Consider the following 19,331-nt stretch of genomic DNA (forward strand, 5'->3'; position numbering starts at 1 on the left):
GTTGGCACTCCTGGGAACCCTTGTGAGGGTCTAACACTAGCCCAATAAATTTTATTTACTTATTGTTTTTTAAAATATATTTTTATTGATTTCAGAGAGAAAAGAAGAGAGAGAGAGATAGAAACATCAATTATAAGAATCATTGATCCGCTACCTCCTGCATACCCAGTAATAGGGAATGAGCTTGCAACCTGAGCATGTGCCCATGACCGGAACCTGAGATCCTTCATTCCAGAGGCTGACACTCTATACACTGAGCCAAAGCAATGAGGGCTAGTCCTATAGTGAACCCACACTCCTGAAGAGCAATGTGTAGAGGATAAAGATGCCAGATGTGGACAGGCTGGATGTTGCCCTGATTAAGAGCCATCAGCTAGATGACCACACAGACATTGATGGAAGATGAACCATACAGAAGACCTCAAATGCTCAGGGTTGATTTTGTCCAACAGCTTTGTTGTAAATAATAAATGCAATCTTTTGAAAGACAAAGAATTATTGAAAAATCTTCCAGAAAGGAAGAACATGACTTGAAAAATCACACTTATATTATGGCAGCATTTGTTTGTGTAGAATCCTGTTTTAGAACCTGTGACAGTTAATGAGTTGGGTAATGAGTCTTATATTCCAATATAAAAATTGTAACATTTCAACAAAAACAATAACTGCTCGGTATTTAAAATAACTATTTTCAAATGTTTTGCCAGCACTGTTTTCATAAAACAGCCCATAAAGCTTTCTAAATTATCCTTCCCTAGAAACTATGGTTCTTTGAAGTATTTATTAAGAAGATAACACACCATGTTACAATCTCCACTGTTTATAATGCTCACAGATACCAAAGGCTTCATTTGCAATGAAAAAATATTTATTTGGCTCTTCAGTAAACTCATTTTTACTCTTTTCTTTAAATCATAAGAAGAAAGGTTTTGCTATGATAACACTGACCTCAGAAGGTTCTGGTTGTAAAGTTTCAATGAAATTACAATGCTCTGGAGCTTTTAATTTCCAAGGTAAAGCAGTTTTAAGTGTAACAAATGACTTTGCCTCCTTCTAAAATCCTCCCTTGCCCAAACACCAACATACACCCACGCACATCAGTGCTGGATTCATTATCTAGCAAAACCACTTGTCCTATGCTTTTGACCTCATCAGGAGGTGTTGTCTCACATCTCATAAAGAAATATGTTTTAATTTGTCATTTTAAAATGCAATTAAGCAAGGAGAAAGTGCTACGAAACGTATTGCTTTGTCTCCCAAGTTTTTTGTTACCTCCACTTGGTTTAAAATCCTGGCTACCAAGATGAAGTGTGGAGACCTGAGGAACATGGCAAAAGCATGGGTACCAACTCTCTTAAACTTAAATTAAGTTGACTTCTCACTTCAGTTGAAACTGAATAATAAGAAAGAGAGCAATATTTTTCTAGGTTATAACAAAACGACATTGAATATAACAAAACGACATTGAATATAATCATGGATAGACTGTATCAATCTCAAAACATTCATATTATAAGGATTTTACACAGTATTGTCTGATTTAATGTGAGGTACAGTATGTTCTCTTAGCAAAGAGAGTCAAAGTGATTATTTTTAATTTTTAATCTGAAAATCTTTAAATTTTAGTTTAAATCATCTTTAAGCTAAAATTTACATTTATTTGATAGTTTCATGGAGTTTCTACAGAAGCTTTGAAATTTATTAATCAATGTTTTTACAGAGTGTATTGTGATGAAACTTTTTCATTTGAAGCTCTTAGCATCTGGCAATTATAGTGCAAGACTAGTAACTAGAGCAGGAGAGCTGAACTTGAATTGTTACCAGCTATTATGTACTTTCCAGGCTCCATAAGTAAAGTTTTGATACCTAGAATTCAATGAAATATGAAGAGTGCCATCTAACATGCAACCCACTAGTGCCCCTACATGCTTTTAGCACTTATTTTGTTTCTGTAGAACCAAAATATCACTTGGGGAATCAAAAGCGAAAGTCCCTTGAAGACTCAGATTAGAAAAACTGGTCCTTGAGATTAGAAGGCTCAGAGAGGGTAGAGTGATGATGGAGACCAACTATTCTAATTGGAGGACTCATCTTTGAAGAGTAATTTCTGAAGCTAAAATACCCACAATGCTGCCTAATATTCTGCTAAAATCCACTCTGCCTCCTTGAACACAGAACTGCATGTTATCCCGCCCCACCCTCTGCAGTTAGGTATTGTCATGCACTTGGGTCCTCCCAATGAGATGTTGGCACAAATGACATGGGCTTACCAGCTTCAAGGAAATGTCCAAGAGCTTGCATTGGGTGGGACATTTTGCTTTGTTCCGCTTTATTCTTCCTCAATACTCCACTATTCCTTGCCCTCATTCTAAACTAGCTGTCTATGTAAGGGGCTTGACAACAGAAAATAAAGGCAGAAAGAATTTGAAATTTGATTGAGGGGCAGAGTAAGGACTTCTGGAACAGACCCAAATAATGGGGGGAAACACCAAGCTGAACTAGGAACTGTTTATCTGCTTACCAAGTACTAGAGACAGGGAGGAATGAGATAGAAGGTATGATAAGATGACAGTCATTGTGGACCTGGGGCCAGGGATTAAATGAAGAAGACAACACAGTGGGGAACACTTTTAACAAAGGTGTTAGCTGGGGTCAGCCCCTGCCCCTGAGCACAGGGATGACACTAGCAGAGGGGGCTCTTCTTTAGAACAGCCAGCCATGCTTCCAACTCAGCTCCCCAGATCCCCTTGACTGACTAGGTAAACACTGATGTTCCTTTTCTTCTATATCTACTATGTCGCTATTTAAATCTTCCATGCTATTAGCATGCACATCTTATAAGCTGAACAGGTAAATGGAAAAGGGAAAGAGTACTCCAAAAGGTGATATATAGTTATTGTGTTATGGGGACATAAGAATTTTCAAGAAGAATTTTCTTCTTCTCTGAATGTCAGGCTTGACCACCTTATGTCCTCTAGGAGTTCTCAGCTAACTCAAGTGAAAAAAATTCAGAAATTTTTATGTGGAGAACATCTCCTCCTGCTATTGTATAATGAAAGGTCTATGTCTCCTCCTGCAGGAAGCCATAGTATACCCCAGCCTCCATAGATACTTAAATTGCTGCTAATTAAGTTCTATTGTTCTCTTAAGAGTCTCAAATTTATTTATGATTAAAAAACAAAACAAACAAACAAAAAACAAACAAACAAAAAACTCTATATCTTTTGGAATACTATGATTTCTGAGACAAGTTAAATGTTTTAAATTGTCTTCTCTCAACTTGATCCTGAAAAGAACACATTGCTGGAGTAAATAAAAATAGGAAGCCTCAGAATTTTAAAAAGAAGTTAAAGTTAATGACCTCCAAACTCAAATCTGCTCTGAAAATAAGAGTTTTTGCTCAGGCAGAGAAAAGCATGACAGCTTTTCTGAGGAAGATAAAGTGGTTTCTTTTTTTATTCAAAATGTGCTTCTCATTGAAATCCTTAAGATTTAATTTCCTTGTGGGGAAAAGGGAAAGTACGTTAATAAGCGAAACTCATCATTTACTGAGTTTGCAAATTTAGCAAAAATTGTCCAAAGACCTAACATTATGGGAAGACAGATGGTATGTTAGCCTGTGGCTGCACTGTTTTGTTTTGTTCTGGTGTTTCTGTCCCAAGCCAATAGCTTAGATTTCCCTACCATTTCTTTTTCTCTCTCCTCTATAAATTATGACCAGGAGCTATAAATGGCCAAATATAAATTGCATCCGTGCTGAATACAGGTTTCAAAATGGAAATATATCCCTACCTTAAACTGTAAGGAAACACCTCTGGAATGAAAATGCATTTTTAGCAAATCTTGAACATTTATTTTGACATGTAATTGTGAGAAACCTATAAATTGTTACCTGAAATAACTAAATAGCTGAGAATGTTTGGGTATTTTATTTGGCTTTTGATGTTATTTTATCTCCTGTTTTTTTATTTTATTGATTTTCTACAGAGAGGAAGAGAGAGGGATAGAGAGTTAGAAACATCGATGAGAGAGAATCATTGATCAGCTGCCTCTTGTACACCCCCTACTGGGGATATGCCCGTAGCCAAGGTACATGCCCTTGACCGGAATCGAACCTGGGACCTTTCAGTCTGCAGGCCGACGCTCTAGCCACTGAGCCAAACCGGTTTTGGCTTATCTCCTATTTTTTTATGGGAGTTTTTCAGGTTCTCAGGCTAATAGACTAGAGTCCCCCTAAACAGTAGACTCTGCCATGATGACAATAGGTCCCTGGAAGGTAGGGACAGGCCTCAGCTGTTGCTGAGAGGACAGGGAATCTTGAGAGGCATTGTAGAGCCTGGCCTCCATCTCTCAAAAATGGTCTATCAACTCTGGCAGGGAAGAAAGATGGGACAACCAGAAAGCACAGAAAATCCTGAAAAATATTACCTAGGCTATCTACCAGTAGGACAACACTGTACAGTAGGAATCTCTACTAATAAAATCCCAGCTGGTGCCAAAACCAGTTTGGCTCAATGGATAGAGCGTCAGTCTGCAGACTGAAAGGTCCCAGGTTTGATTCCGGTTAAAGGCATGCACCTCGGTTGAGGGCACATCCCCGGTAGGGGTGTGCAGGAGGCAGCTGGTTGATGTTTCTCTCCCATTGATGTTTCTAACTTTCTATTCCTCTCCTTTCCTCTCTGTAAAGAATCAATAAAACATATTAAAAACAAACAAACAAACAAACAAACAAACAAACAAAAGAACCGTAGCTGGCGTCTCGCCCTTGCATCATCACAAGATGGCCGCCTCCATGTCATCACAAGATGGCTGCCACAAGATGGCCATAAGATAGAGCAGTGTTTCCCAAACTTTTGACATATGTGTACCCCTTCTATAATTTTCGTAAAGCTGAGTACCCCTCGTACTCATGAGAATGTAGAATTAGGCGCAGCTAAGCACTGTGCAGTGCATATCCCCACCAAACTCAGGTGCAATGCATAGCTCTGCCAAACTCTTCCTGTACCCTGGGGGTATGTGTACTGTAGGGCCAGGCTGATGGGTTAGAAGGTTTATTTTAGCCAATATTAGCTATGGGGCCTTTTCTCAGCAAATTGTGATCAATAATTCCTCTGGACCATGTATGGGAGCTCATGGAAACTTACAGCAGATGCAGCACAATAGATAGGAGGACTCAGAATAGACATGAAATTCTCAAGCCCACATGGAATTTCCTAGAATGAATAGCTTCAGGTTCCCACCTGACAGCCCATTGCAGAAATGAAATTACTGCCAATTCCACTGGTGAGTGTGAGTAAAGGTAAGATAATACCAAATTGTAAAACACCAAAAGGTGGACTTTTGCTTTATGTCAGAGACTGTACTTATGGAATGCCATGTAGACCAAATTTCACACCCAATTTATTCTCAATTTTAAGGCAAAGCCCACTGTGCATTCATAATATAATTTGTTTTTCCTAAGCAAGGCAGAAAAAACAAGGGCTGTAGCTCTGCAGTGTTACATCAAATCAACATTAGCTATACATCCGTGGATTATTCTAGATATTAGTTTTCATGTTGCTATTAACTATAATTTACTTTTTTAACCACAGCTTTGCTTTAAACTAATTAAAAGTGAAGTCAATAGAATCTCTGTGAGAACAACTTGCTCCTGAGATTTAAAAAGTATTAGAAATGTTTACAGCCTCAGGAGACAGCTATGACAAGAAGCAATAACAAGACTGCCGACTGCATAGTAAGAAACATTTGATTATTGAGTAATGAAACTTGGAATTTCGATGACAACTTTCAGCCAATAAGTTCATTTTGATGACGTAAAACTGCTGTGCTAACTGGAAATCAATTCAGCTACAAAGAACTAATGTGGGTGTTTTTTCTTTCTTTCTTTTTAATCTGAGGGCATGGAGAGGTGTATTCTCACTGTCTTGTGTGGGATGGAAAGAAATAGCTAAAGAAAACTTATCACAGTGAAGAAATAGATAGCTTTGTTTTTGTTTTTGTTTTTGTTTTTGTTTTGCTTAACAATGAGGTCTCAACCCATGTCCCAACCGTAAGAGAGATGCCCAGCATCTGAGCCAGTACACACCCAGGCTCCCCCAGGGAGTCAGGCACTCACACATCTGCTCACCCGGATCCAACTCCCAGTCAGCAGGTGGAGTGGGCAGTGGCAGGGGCAGGAATGAAACTTGCCTGCAAAGTCTGTTAATTGACCATTGCTCACTTTAAAGACTGCAAGCTTAATGAAAAACCAAATATCTTTTAGGTTGCAATGTTTCTATAAAGTAATTCCCCCACTCAAAAGTTTATCCCAAACTTTGTAAGATGGTGGATAATTATTATGAGGTTAGCCTTCCCATTCTAATCAGCTGCTTTCAGTGCAGTCCTGTCCACTTCTGTTTGCATGTAGGGCTAGCATACTGTGTACACAGGTTTAGGAATTTAAACAGAAACAGATAAGCCAAGAAATGAAATAAGTTGCTCATAGTCTGACCGCAGAAAACAATTATGACTGAAAATGATACAGGGTTAGAAAATACTTCCCTTCTAGGTTCTCTTGCTGGTCTAATAATGATATTGACATAAGACAGTTGAACGGGAGAAAAACCAATTTTGTACAAACAAACAAAATGTGAGCCTCATTCAAATGAGATTCTCCAGCAATCATGTCATGGAGGTTTATATACCATCCTGAACTAAGGAGAAGAGGATAGGGGTTTGGGATCACAAGGGCAGACAGTCACTTCATAGGAAGTGGAGAGGGCAGATGTTTGGAAACAAATGTTTGCCCCCACGTGCAGACAAGTCTTTCAGACATAAAAAGTTATTTTTGGTAATAGCTCTCTTCCTGGCACTGGCCCCCTATCCACATTCTTTTAGGCAGTTGAGAGAGAGATTAGAAGCGCTTCCTGAGTCTGCTAGGCTCAGATAGTCTTCAGCTCAAAATAACCCACATGCCGAAGTGAAACTTTCTGGGGTGGTGTCTTTTGTTCCCCTCAAAGCCAGCACCATGGTGGCCAAACTCCTTTTCTTATTTTTTTTAAATTTTATTTTATTGATTTTTCACAGGGAGGAAAAGAGAGGGATAGAGAGTTAGAAACATCGATGAGAGAGAATCATTGATCAGTTGCCTCTTGCATACCCACTACTGGGTACATGCCCTTGACCAGAATCGAACCAGGGGCCTTTACAGTCCGCAGTCCGACACTCTATCCACTGAGCCAAACCAGTTTTGGCCTCCTTTTCTGTTTTGAGCCCACACTTCCTTCCAAAGCAGATGGCACCCCTCTCCCTTCACACTTACCTGCAGCAAATCAGAAAGACCCCTGATCATATCCAGAACCATCAGGCTCTGAAGAAACCCAATGCTCTCCTGTGAACTCCCCCCTCCTGGGGTATGATTTAAGATAACGAGGCAGCTGCTTCATCCCCACAATACTCACCTATGTGGACAGGTAGCCTCCATGTTTACTGATGGGAAGATCTGCATAAGATGTTCCAGACTTGACCCTGATCTCAGAAGGAATGAGCTCACTGTGGTTGTGAGACTCTGAGCCCAGAAGCATCATTTCCACACCAAGCTTGCTAATCTCTTTATTCCCCGAGCCATATGCTCATTTGTTTTCAGCTGAAATATCCTGGGAGTGGTTGTCAAGAACTAAGAGTTGCTAAATTGTGTATTTTTGCTTTTCTCTTAGCTCAAATTAGAAACATATGTTCATCACCTTCCCGTATGATGGTTCAGCACAGAGTGCTTTCCCCATTTCAGTCAGAGCAGATCAGTCAGTTATCATTTCAAAATTGATCTGCAAAAAAATACGACGTGCACAACTTCTTTTATTAATTGGGTTTTTTGCAAATTAGCAAATGAACTCAATTAACTGAGATGTGTCTGCCATCTTAGTGCCGTCCTCAGCCTGCCTTCAGATAGGAGATGCTGAGGCCTCATGAATCTGCGGGAGCCACATGAAAGGCCTTCAAGTCACAGGGGTTATGTTTGAAGCAGGGACTGGTGATGGGATCCTGGACTTTTCATCTCTAAAGTTTTGTCTTTAATGGGCCCATGGCTGTGTGAGGGTAATTACCATCTGAAGACAGCTCCCAGCATGGTCCCTGGCTCAGCCCAGCTGTACCTCCTGCTTTCCTGCGGGGGTGACAGACCAGAAGCAGTGAAGGTTATTGGAAATCTCAGATGTCATTTAGGGCCATTAAGGAAGGCAGGTGGCCACATCCTGGTCCAAAATTGATGCTGTGGGTTGAGAAGGGTCTACAAAACAAGCTGGGACTCAGATGGTAAAATAAACAGTAGCTATCACTGCATTATAGTCCTGCAGCTGAGAATAAAGGAAAGCTTATTATCTAGTATGTACCAAGCCCACTTCTCCTTCCCTGCTGTTTATCTCTCTCTTCATCTATGTATCTGTTTATGTAAATATAGATATTAGTGTAAATGCATGTTCACATATTTTATAAATAAATATAGAAAATATATTTGTGATTACTTATTTATTTTGTACAGAAACCTATGAAATAAGCATTTAAATAGCTTTTATCCAGAAACTGAGGCTTAGATTGTTGTTAGAGTTTATGCAAGATTCCACAGATATTAAGTGCAGAAAGAGATTACATAAAACTACCTATTTAACATCTATCCATCTATCATATACTTATATCTATCTACCTATACTTATCTATTATTTAACTGTCATTACCTGTCTTGTTTTCCCAGTCTAGACTGCCCCTGGCACAGATTGGCACTCCATGAATTGGTTACCAAATCACACTTAGACAACCCCAGTGCTTATGTTCAACACATCCACATGCCTCACCAGCAAGGTTTGCACTCACTCTTTCTGCCCCGGGTTTCTCAATTTAATGAGAGAATTTCCATTAGAAGATTGGAGGTTATGAGGCTGCATCCTTTTTCCCTCTAAAGATTCAAGGATCTGCATAAATAAGTTCCTATTTATGACCACTGCTGACCTTGACCTCAAAGGGGCAGATTTATGAGAAAGATGGGCAACAAAAGAATATAATAGAGATGTGCATGATAAATGGGTGGCTGAAGAATGTGTGTATAGAAGTCAAGGACTGGCATGAAATAGTTATTTTATATGACTAGAGTTTTTCATGACCTTGAAGAGGCAGGAAGTAGTGAGGAAAATGAAGTAGAGAAGAAATGATTAATAGCTCCTGCTTTCAAAAAATATATTGTCATTCATTCATTTATTCTTTCCATGCATTTAATGATTGCATACTATGTAGTAGCCATCCTACTGGGTGACAGAGGCAGGAGAGTGAAAACTATCCTCACTTCCTTGTAGAAGCTTCCATTTCAGTGATCCCTATGTCTGTCCATTTCAGCACAGCCAGCTCTCCGGTGTACCACACTTGGGTGACATCAATGAAAGTCAAAATTTTTTTTTTAATTTTTCAGGACTTTCTCAGTCTGGACCTGAGACTCTTGATTCTGTTATTAATATCAGTAATTAAAAGTGTAGCAGCTTTCCACACACCAGCATCTTCACATGTGTTATCTCACAACAAACCTGTTATTGCTAGTGTTTCCATTTTATAGTTGAAAAAGATGGAGGCTCAGTGTATCTAGTATTTTCTAGGGTTCAAGTCACCAAGTAATTCATTCTTTCATTCATATTCTCTGTCTCTGTCTCTCTCTTTCTCTCTCTCTCTCTCTCTCTCTCTCTCTCTCTCTCTCTCTCTCTCTTTATATATCAGGTGAGGCCCACAGAGGCACAGGGGTCTTGATCTCAACCATCTAAGTAAATCATTAGCAAGTATCTTAGATTCTCAATAACACCCCCACCCCTCACCCCCTGGCCCAACTTTTTAGTTTTGCATCTAGCTTGGGTTGCTCCCCTTGGCCCTTCATACTTTTTTCTGTACCTCATTGAGCTTGATTTTGTACGCACCTTGGCTTTGGATTCCCTCCTACAAAATTCAGGTGAAACACACACCTTTGCCAGACGCTCTCCTTGCAGAACATCCTCACCAGAGCAGGAGACTCAGCTATCTGGAGCTGAGATGTAAGAGCTACACTTACTACACAGTTGTTGAACAGTTCAAGCAGTTTTGAACAAAAACTAAAATGAATTAACATAGAGTAGAGGCAGCATATTCACCATTTCTGCACAGATCAGATAGAGCGTTCTGGAGGAGGGGAACATTAATCTGTGCAGTGAAGAACAGGAACCTAATGAATTGAGGAAACACCCCACAGCCTGAGCACATTACCATGAAGGAAGAAGTCATCTGAGACAGATGGAATTGGGAAGAATTCTCTAAGCAGAGGGCTTTCTCAAAATATGGACTCAAATGGGGAAAACATTTAATTAACTCAAATGGGTCCTGTTGAAGTTTATGAAATATCTACTTCTGGCTTCCTTCCCATCCAGTGCATAAAAACATGAGTAATTTAAATAAAAATCCCCATCTTTTATTTATATAGAAATCAATGTTTTTAAAGTTTAACCATGTCAGGAAAGCATTTTCCTGTGATTTGTCAACATGTGAAACACACAAAGCATTAAAGAAAATTAGTCCCCAGATTTCCACTTATGATAAAGAAGGGTTCCCAGATTGTGAGAAGGTATAGGCCAGGCCAAGGGACCCTACGGGTGCACAATTGGGGCCAGGTAGGGGCAGTGGGAGGGCTCCAGGGCATGTGCAGCCCATCTTGCCTCAGTTCTGATTGGCTGGACCCCAGTAACAAGCTAACTTAGCGATAGGAGCATCTGTCCCCTGGTGGTCAGTGTGCATCATAGCAACTGGCCTAACGGTTGAATGCATGGTTAGGCACTTAGCATATTAGGCTACTGTTATATAGATAAGGGGGTAAAATATCACCTGAAAAGTTTCTGTGAAATTTACTATATATCCATTAAATTAAAAAGAAAGAAAGAAAGAAAGAAAGCAGGAGGTAAACAATAGATGGAGGAAAATAGAAAACAAATAGCAAGATGACAGCTATAAACTCAACTATATCAGTAATCACATTAAATTTACCTAGTCTAAACATCCAAATTAAAAAGTAAAGATGAACAGATTGAATGAAAAAATAAGATCCATCTATGTGCTGACCACAATGAATTTAAATAAAATGATCCAATTGAGTAATTCCAATTATGTTTTAATGTTCCTCTAACAATATGAATATACATTTCTTTTTAAAAGAAGTTTCAGTCAATACTCATTCTTTCCTTTTTATGACAAATATTAATATTGTTGCTTTTGCTTTAGAATCACACCATAAGGTGAAAAGATAATTAACTCACCCTCTATGGGGAGAGGGTGGGATCAGAACCAGTGATAAAGCAGGAAATCTATTCTCTAAGTCAGGAGTCTGAAAACTTTTTTTTTTTTTTTTGTAAAGTGCAAGAGAGTAAATATTATCAGCCTTGTGGATCACGTAGATTTCTGTTGCATATGTATGTTTTCTCTTTTATCAACCTTTAATAATGTAAAAATCTTCTTAGCTCATAAGCTGCACAATAACAGACCTTGGACAGGATCTGGACTATGAGCCCAAGTTTACCAATATCTGCTTTAAATGATGTTAAATTGAAATAAAATGTAGCTATTTAATTTAAACTATACTGGCAAAATTACAATAATAATTCCAGAACAGAATACTAAGTATTTTATAGTATACAACTCTGTCATGATACTCCTTCTAGTAGCAATAGCCATTTCTATCACTGAATGTCTATGGCACATTCCATTGTTAATATTTAAATGTAGACATTCACTGAGAGAAAAAAGTAGTGCTTGCTTTTTTCTTTGACTTGAAACATATGGATAAAGAGTTAAACTATTTGTAAATTTTACATGAGGCTTCTATCTGAATAGAAATAAAAATAATGTAAATTTTGTCTAACAAAATTATGATGATCTCACCTAAGGATTTGTTATCATGGGATAGTTTTCTTCCTCAGCTCCTTCTGAGACACATTTGTATATCTGATTATTATGCACATAAAAATCCCTTCACAAAGGTCAGATGTTGGACAAGTCTGGGTTTTCAGAGAAAGTTGAGGGCTAAGAAGGTGGAGAAGCTAGTTACTATTTTGTTCCCTTGAGTTATGATTAAATTGTTTGCATCTGATGTGCAAATATTCCTGCCAGAATGAACACATTGGAATTACATTCTATGTGCAAAACCTACAGCATCTGGTCTGTGCCTGCTGATATGTATGACACAAAAAGCCACCTTGAAAATCCAATCAAAACTCATGCCAACATCCTTCAGTTAGTCTAGCAAGTGGGAGCCCACAGAACTCATGTGGATTTGTGACATCATAATGGATTTTGAGTCTGTATAACTAATGAATAAATCTCCAGCAGATGTGTTTGCTGAACTTAGATGTGTATGTTACCTATCAATTTTAGTCTATATGTTATTTTTTTTTTCCAGCTCTGGCTCTGGCTGTAGCTGTCTTTGAATTGCTACAACTTCCCCTAAGGAGCTTACCTCTCTGTACTAATACCTTCACTGAATTGAATCCAAATCTTCACTTGAATAAATACAATTGGATAGATCCACAATGAAGCAAAATGATGAGTGTAGCCAAGAAACCAGTGTAAGAGAACCCACAGCAGCTTTGTATCTTACCTGTTTGTTCTGGCTTCTTAATGATATCAGAACAGGTTGAGTGTACATTGCAAAACTGCCTGGGGATGAAGATCCATCTCTACATTTGGACTTTTTCTGTGTCTACTAGGTCCATGAGGCTTATCCTTTGTTTTGTAATTTTTCTTCCTAACCACTATAGCTGATTCTCATAGGACATCGTTTTCATTGAACACAGAGTGATGATGGAGTTTTCTTTACCTCACTGGGATACCTGAGGTGATTATCAGTATGTTGAAGAAAACATTCTGTGCTCAGAAACAGACTTGTAAGAGTCCTGACAGCTTCTTCCCAGAGACACTGTAGATAAACAAATAATTTTTTTAGAAAACATATTGCTTATTAAGAGCTCTAATATAATAAAGATAATCACGAGTCTAATTAGCATTAGTTGTTAGGTGGTTTCTTTAACTACAACTCTACCATCTTGAAGATCTCCTATATTATGAAAATATATGCTAAAACATCACATTTCAAATGGCAATAGAATAATAGTTTTATAAGATAAATTATTTTAGACAAATAGACAATGCTATTGCTAATATTTTACTAGTAAGCGTAATCAGTTAAGACACAATTTAAATATATTTCTTTTAATATTCATAAGTGAAAAATGTGGCCTGCATGAGAGACAAACACATATAAACCTGTTTAAATATATTAGTGGCTAAGCTCAAATAAATAATATCTACCAATAGACAATAGCTAAAATTTATTATGTTCTTTTTAAATGTCTTAAACCAGATATTCTTTCTGATGTTAGTTGGTATGTAAATGACACACACTTTGCTCAGTGTCCAGATCTAGGTTCCAACCACTGGATCATCCTTTGGCCCTTGTCCAGCTTATTATGTGCAATTTTGGTTATTCTCTTTTTTCCTCCATTTCACTGCTATAGCTCACACACACTTTATTACAAAAGCCCCTTCAGCAATCTCCATTATCCAGGTTTACCCAACCTAGATCCACACAGATGCTGCCACAGATCAATGTCCTCCTTGTACAATTCTGATAGTGTACAATACCCTACTCCAAAATCTTACATCTATCCTTAAACAGTTTGGGTAAATTGTCTATTTACAAGGCACCATCCTTCTCAGGCACAATAGATGGGCCATGTAGAGTGCTTGCTGTTTATATATCTCCTTCCTGTGAAGACTGGGAGTGCTCAGCTTGTCCCTAAACTCTTAAGAGACTCCTTTCAAAGAGTTATCTGTACTTCACCAATGGTCTAGTTCTCTCTCCAGCCACAGGTCAGTAAGCTGCTCTGTCTTAGAGAGAGAGAGAGACTGACTATATTGCTCCCAGGGGGATGAAAATTGGGGGAGCTAAAACCTTTATTTTTAGGTATGAAGCACAAGAATTTTTCACTTAGCAATTTACTTACCTATCATCTACCTATAGATATAGATCTAGATAGGTGTATAAATGCATAGTATGTATCTGTATATGCATGGGAATGGAAATGATTAGGGAAAAGAGTGTCTGGGCAATAATAAAAACAAGGCTAAAGAACATTGCCATAGTGTTCCCTGATTTCAATGAAGAACTGGCGTGGGCTTCTGAAACTATTGTCAGTGAGCATGCAGCATTGTGGCCAAGAGAAAACCTTAGAACTGAGAACCTTGTACTCAGATGCTGCATCCTGGCTGCTTACAGGAGAAAAATTATGATCAAATATCACTAAATTACACATTTAAATGGCCAACAACTTTATTAAAAAGTTTACTAGTAAGTAGCTAGAAAGATTGAAATGCAATGTTTTCATCAAAATGAGCAATAATGCCAAGTATTCTGAGTTTTTCTCTATATTCCAAATATAAATAAGACTACTAGTTAATAATTAATGTGAGAATAAATAAAGGAATCAATTGATCAATGATAGCTACTAAAGCAACATCAATTATGGATCTGTCATCAGGCTGAAATTCTTAATTCCATATTTCCTTTTGAGCCACCACACAACCTTATAAACTTTATAGGTATGTAATATTATAATCATTTTACAGTTGAAGAAAACCAAGTGATTAATCAATGGTTAAAGAATTAGTGTCTTAAAGTTAAGATTCAAAGCATAGTCTGGTTAGAAATCCTATAATCTGATCTACTAATGTACCAGAAAGATAAACCATTGAAAACAAAATAAGATACAGAAACATGGAAGCAAGGAACAAACTGATGAGTCTCAGAGGGGAAGAGGGAGGTGATGGGAAGAGATTAACCAAATAACTTATATGCATATATGCATAACCCATGGACACAGACCTATCCCTCCCAAACCTTCAATGTGGTAAAGGCCTGGGAGGGATAGGGGTACAGGGTGGAGGGAGATTAATGGAGGGCGGGGGGAGAAACACAAAGGAGATATCTTTAATACTTTCAACAATAAAGATAAATTAAAAAAAAAAACTATAAGAAAACTCTACACCAAAAATACAAGCAATCCAATTAAGAAATTGGCAAAGGACTGGAATAGATACATCTCTCCATAAAGGACATACAGATGACCTATAGACATATGAAAGAATGCTCAACACCACTAATCATCAGAGAAATGCAAATTAAAACCACAATGAGATATCACCTCAGACCTGTCAGAATGGCTACCATCAATAAGTCAACAAATAGCAAGTGTTGGTGAGGATGTGAAGAAAAGGAATCCCTTGTGCACTGTTGGTGGGAATGCAGATTGGTGCAGCCACTATGGAAAACAGTATGGAGTAACTTCAAAAAATTGAAAATGGAACTGCCATATGACCCAACAATTCCACTTCTGGAATATATCTGGAAAAAAAAACACACCCAAAAAACACAAAACAACAACACTAATTTAAAGAAATATATGCACCCCTATATTTATTGCAGTGTTATTTACAATAGGCACGATTTGGAAGAAGCCCAGGGGTCCATCAGTAGATAAGTGGATAAAAGAGCTATGGTACAGTCACACAATGGAATATTACTTGGCCATAAAAAGGAAATATTTCCTTTTGTGGCAGCATGGATGTACCTATAGACTATAAGTATAATTAGTCAGTAAGATAAAAACAGATGCCATATAATTTCACTTATATGTGGAATCTGATGATTGAAATAAACAAAGCAAAGATAGATTCCTGGCTACATAGTACAGAATGACAGCTGTCAGAGGGGAGGGGGTTGAGAGCTGGGTAAGAAGGGTAAAGGGACTAAGCAAAGAAGAAAAAGACTCATGAGAAAGGGGGTGGGAAGAGGAAGAAGAGGGTAAAGGGGGCATAAATGGTGATGAAAGGAGACTTGACTTGGGGTGATAAACACGCAATACAATATACAGATTATGTGTTGTAAAATTGTATACCTGGAACCTATATCATTTTATTAACCAATGTCACTCCAATAAGTTCAATTTAACAAAAAAAAAGAGAGCATAATTTATATTTATCCTGCTTACTCGGGGATATTTGAAATGTACTCAGAACTTTGAATCTAACTACCAGTCTATGGTTTTAACTGAAAATATTACATTAAGGAGTCACAAAATGGCTAATTAAAAATGCATTGGGTTGAAAAGTCACATCTGGAGCTCCTTGACAAAGCTAAGGGAGGGAGCTGATGTTTTTGCTACACTATTATTTATTCATGAGTCTTTCTCCCTCGCTTTATTGTAACTACATGTTTTAACATCAGTGTTTAGTATTTGATTAAATGAATGAATGAATTCATTAAATGTGAGTAAATTATTACATACTATTTTGGGGCTTGAGTTTATACAATATCTCCATTAAAACAAATGATGTTGATTGCTTAGAGTTAAAACAAAACTTGTGATGAAATAAGCTTAGTGATTAAAATGAGCGTGTTATTTTATTCTTAAATCAATTTTCCACTCTCTTTGGATTAGCTTGGGGTAAATTAATTAAGTCAGCATCCTGCTGGGAAAAGTCCTTTCCACATTACTCTTTTCCTGGTACCTCTCGTCCTATTGACACTGATGGACCTTGAGATGGAAAATTGATAGTAATTATTTTTCACCTTTGCCCCTCACTGTTCAAAGCAGTACATGATGATTTGACTGTGACACTAACAGGAGCTGATTAAAACCACATGAAATGAATGAACTCCAAAAAGCAACGATTTTGTTAAATGAAAGATTCATAGATCACAAGGCACAAACAAGAGAATAAATATTATATAGAAAATGTTACTCTATTTTTTTATTATATAAGAAGAAGGAGTGAAAAGCAATGCTGATGTGTATCCTTAGGAGGGTTATACCTGTCCCAGTAGTTACAGGAGCATCTATCCTCTGTTTCCTTTTTATGTAAATCAGTACCAATAGCAATTGCTCCAGTCTTGGCCCTCATCCTCAGTCCTACCAGAAACTAAACTTATTGGCCTCATAAAATGTGTTAGGAAGAATTGCCTCTTATGCATTTTTTAGAAGAGTTTGAGAAGGATAGGTTTTAAATCTTTGAATGTTTGGTAGAATTCATTGGTGAAGCCATCTGGTCCTGGACTTTTACTTTTAGCAAGGTTTTTGATGGTTGTTTCAATTTCCTTACTCCTGGTCTGTTTATTTAGATTTTCCAGTTCTTCATGATTTAGTCTAGAAAAGTTATATATTTCTAGGAGCTTATCCATTTCTTATAGGTTATTGAATTTGGTGGCATATAGTCTTTCATCATATTCTAGTGTGTTCCTTTGTATATCTGTGATGTCTGTGGTAACATCTCCTCTTTGATTTCTGATTTTGTTTATATGGGTCTTTTCTCTTTTTATGTCAGTGAATCTAAGCAGGGGTTTGTCAATTTTATGGATGTACTTAGTTAAGATGGCCATATTACCCAAAGCAATATACAAATTTGATGCAATCCCCATTATAATCCCAATGATATATGCTAAATAAATAGAACAAAATAAAAAATTTTAGATTTGTATGAACCACTAATGACCCCAAATAGCCAAAACAATTCTGAGAAAAAAGTATCACAGTACCTGACATTAAATTATACTACAGAGCTATGGTAATCAAAATAGCATGGTATTGACAGAAAAAAAAAAGCAGATACACAGATCAATGGAATTGAAATCCCAGATATAAAACCACATATATATGGGCATATAATTTTTGACAAAGGATCTAGAAACACACAATTTATAAAAGAAATCCTCTTCTATAAATGGTGTTGGGAAAATTGGAAAGCTCCATGCAAAATAATGAAACTAGTTACATTTGCTCCATGAACAAAAATTAATTCAGAATGTATCAAAGATCTAAATGAAATGATAAATTACATAATTTATGGACCTTGATCCTAGAGAACATTTTATGCACTTGAACCCCAAGGAAAGGGAATTAAAGGCAAAAATAAATGACTGGGAATTATATCAAGCTCAAAAGCTTCTTCACAGCAAAAGAAACCTATAACAAAACAAACAGGAAATTTATTGAATAGGAGATGATATTTGCAAATAATAAGTCTATCAAAGATTTAATACCCCATATATAATAAAGAGCTCTTAGCACCAAACATTCCAATTAATAAAATGGGCAGAGGATCTGAACAGACACCTCTCCCAAGAAGATATACAAATGGTCAAAAAATATGTGAGCCAGGACCAGTTTGGCTCAGTGGATAGGGTGGCGGCCTGTGGAATGAAAGGTCCCGGGTTCGATTCCAGTCAAGGGCATGTACCTTGGTTGCAGGCACATCCCCAGTGGGGGGTATGCAAGAGGCAGCTGATCGATGGTTTTCTCTCATCGATGTTTCTAACACTCTATCCCTCTCTCTTCTTCTCTGAAAAATCAATAAAATATGTTTAAAAAATATGTGAAAAATGTTCAAGCTCACTAGCAATTAGGGAAGTACACATCAAAACTACAATGAGATATGACCTCACATCTCTTAGAATGGCTATTATCTTCAAGAAAAACAATAACAAATGTCAGAGAGGTTGTAGAGAAAAAGAAATCCTCATTCACTTCTGGAGGGAATGTAAACTGATACATCCACTAGGGAAAATAGTCTTCAAAAATCTAAAAATAAAGTTGTCATATTACCCAGCGTTCCCTCTCCTGGCTACCTACTTGAAAAACTTGAAAACATGTATTGCAAACATAAATGCACCCCTGTGTTCATTGCAACATTTTTCACAGTGGCCAAGTCATGGAAACAGCCAAACTGTCCTTTAATAGAAGATTGGAGAAAGAAGATATGACATATATTAATGGAATACTACTCAGTGGGTCAGAAATAGCTAAGAACCTTTATCATATGTGGGATATAAAGCTGAAACTCATGGACAGAGGGTCATGTGGTTGCCAAAGAGAAAGGGGACTGGGGATTAGAAGTCCTAATAATGGTTGTGTGGAGGAGATAATTTGACTTTGGGTGGTGGGCATACAGTGCAATATATAAATCTTATATCATAGAATCCTCAACACCTCCTGCGAAAACATTTTTTTTCTGTGCTGGCATTGCCCCATTAGCTCGCTGCTAACTTACTTTAGCCTAGCTCCCATTTGTGATGTGGAGGAGCTTGTGGACATCAGAGCATGGCCTCTATTGTCTTCATGGTCTCCTCTCTCCTGAGTCCTGCACAAATAAAATAAAGATGAAATAAAAAAAATTAAAATAAATGTGAAGACATTCTCCTCACCTTCTTCCCTCCACCATTAAGAAACCATCCCCTTCTATGCAAAGCACAG

The sequence above is a fragment of the Pipistrellus hanaki genome (genome assembly GCF_964339955.1).
Source record: "Pipistrellus hanaki genome assembly, chromosome: 4".
NCBI lineage: Eukaryota > Metazoa > Chordata > Mammalia > Chiroptera > Vespertilionidae > Pipistrellus > Pipistrellus hanaki.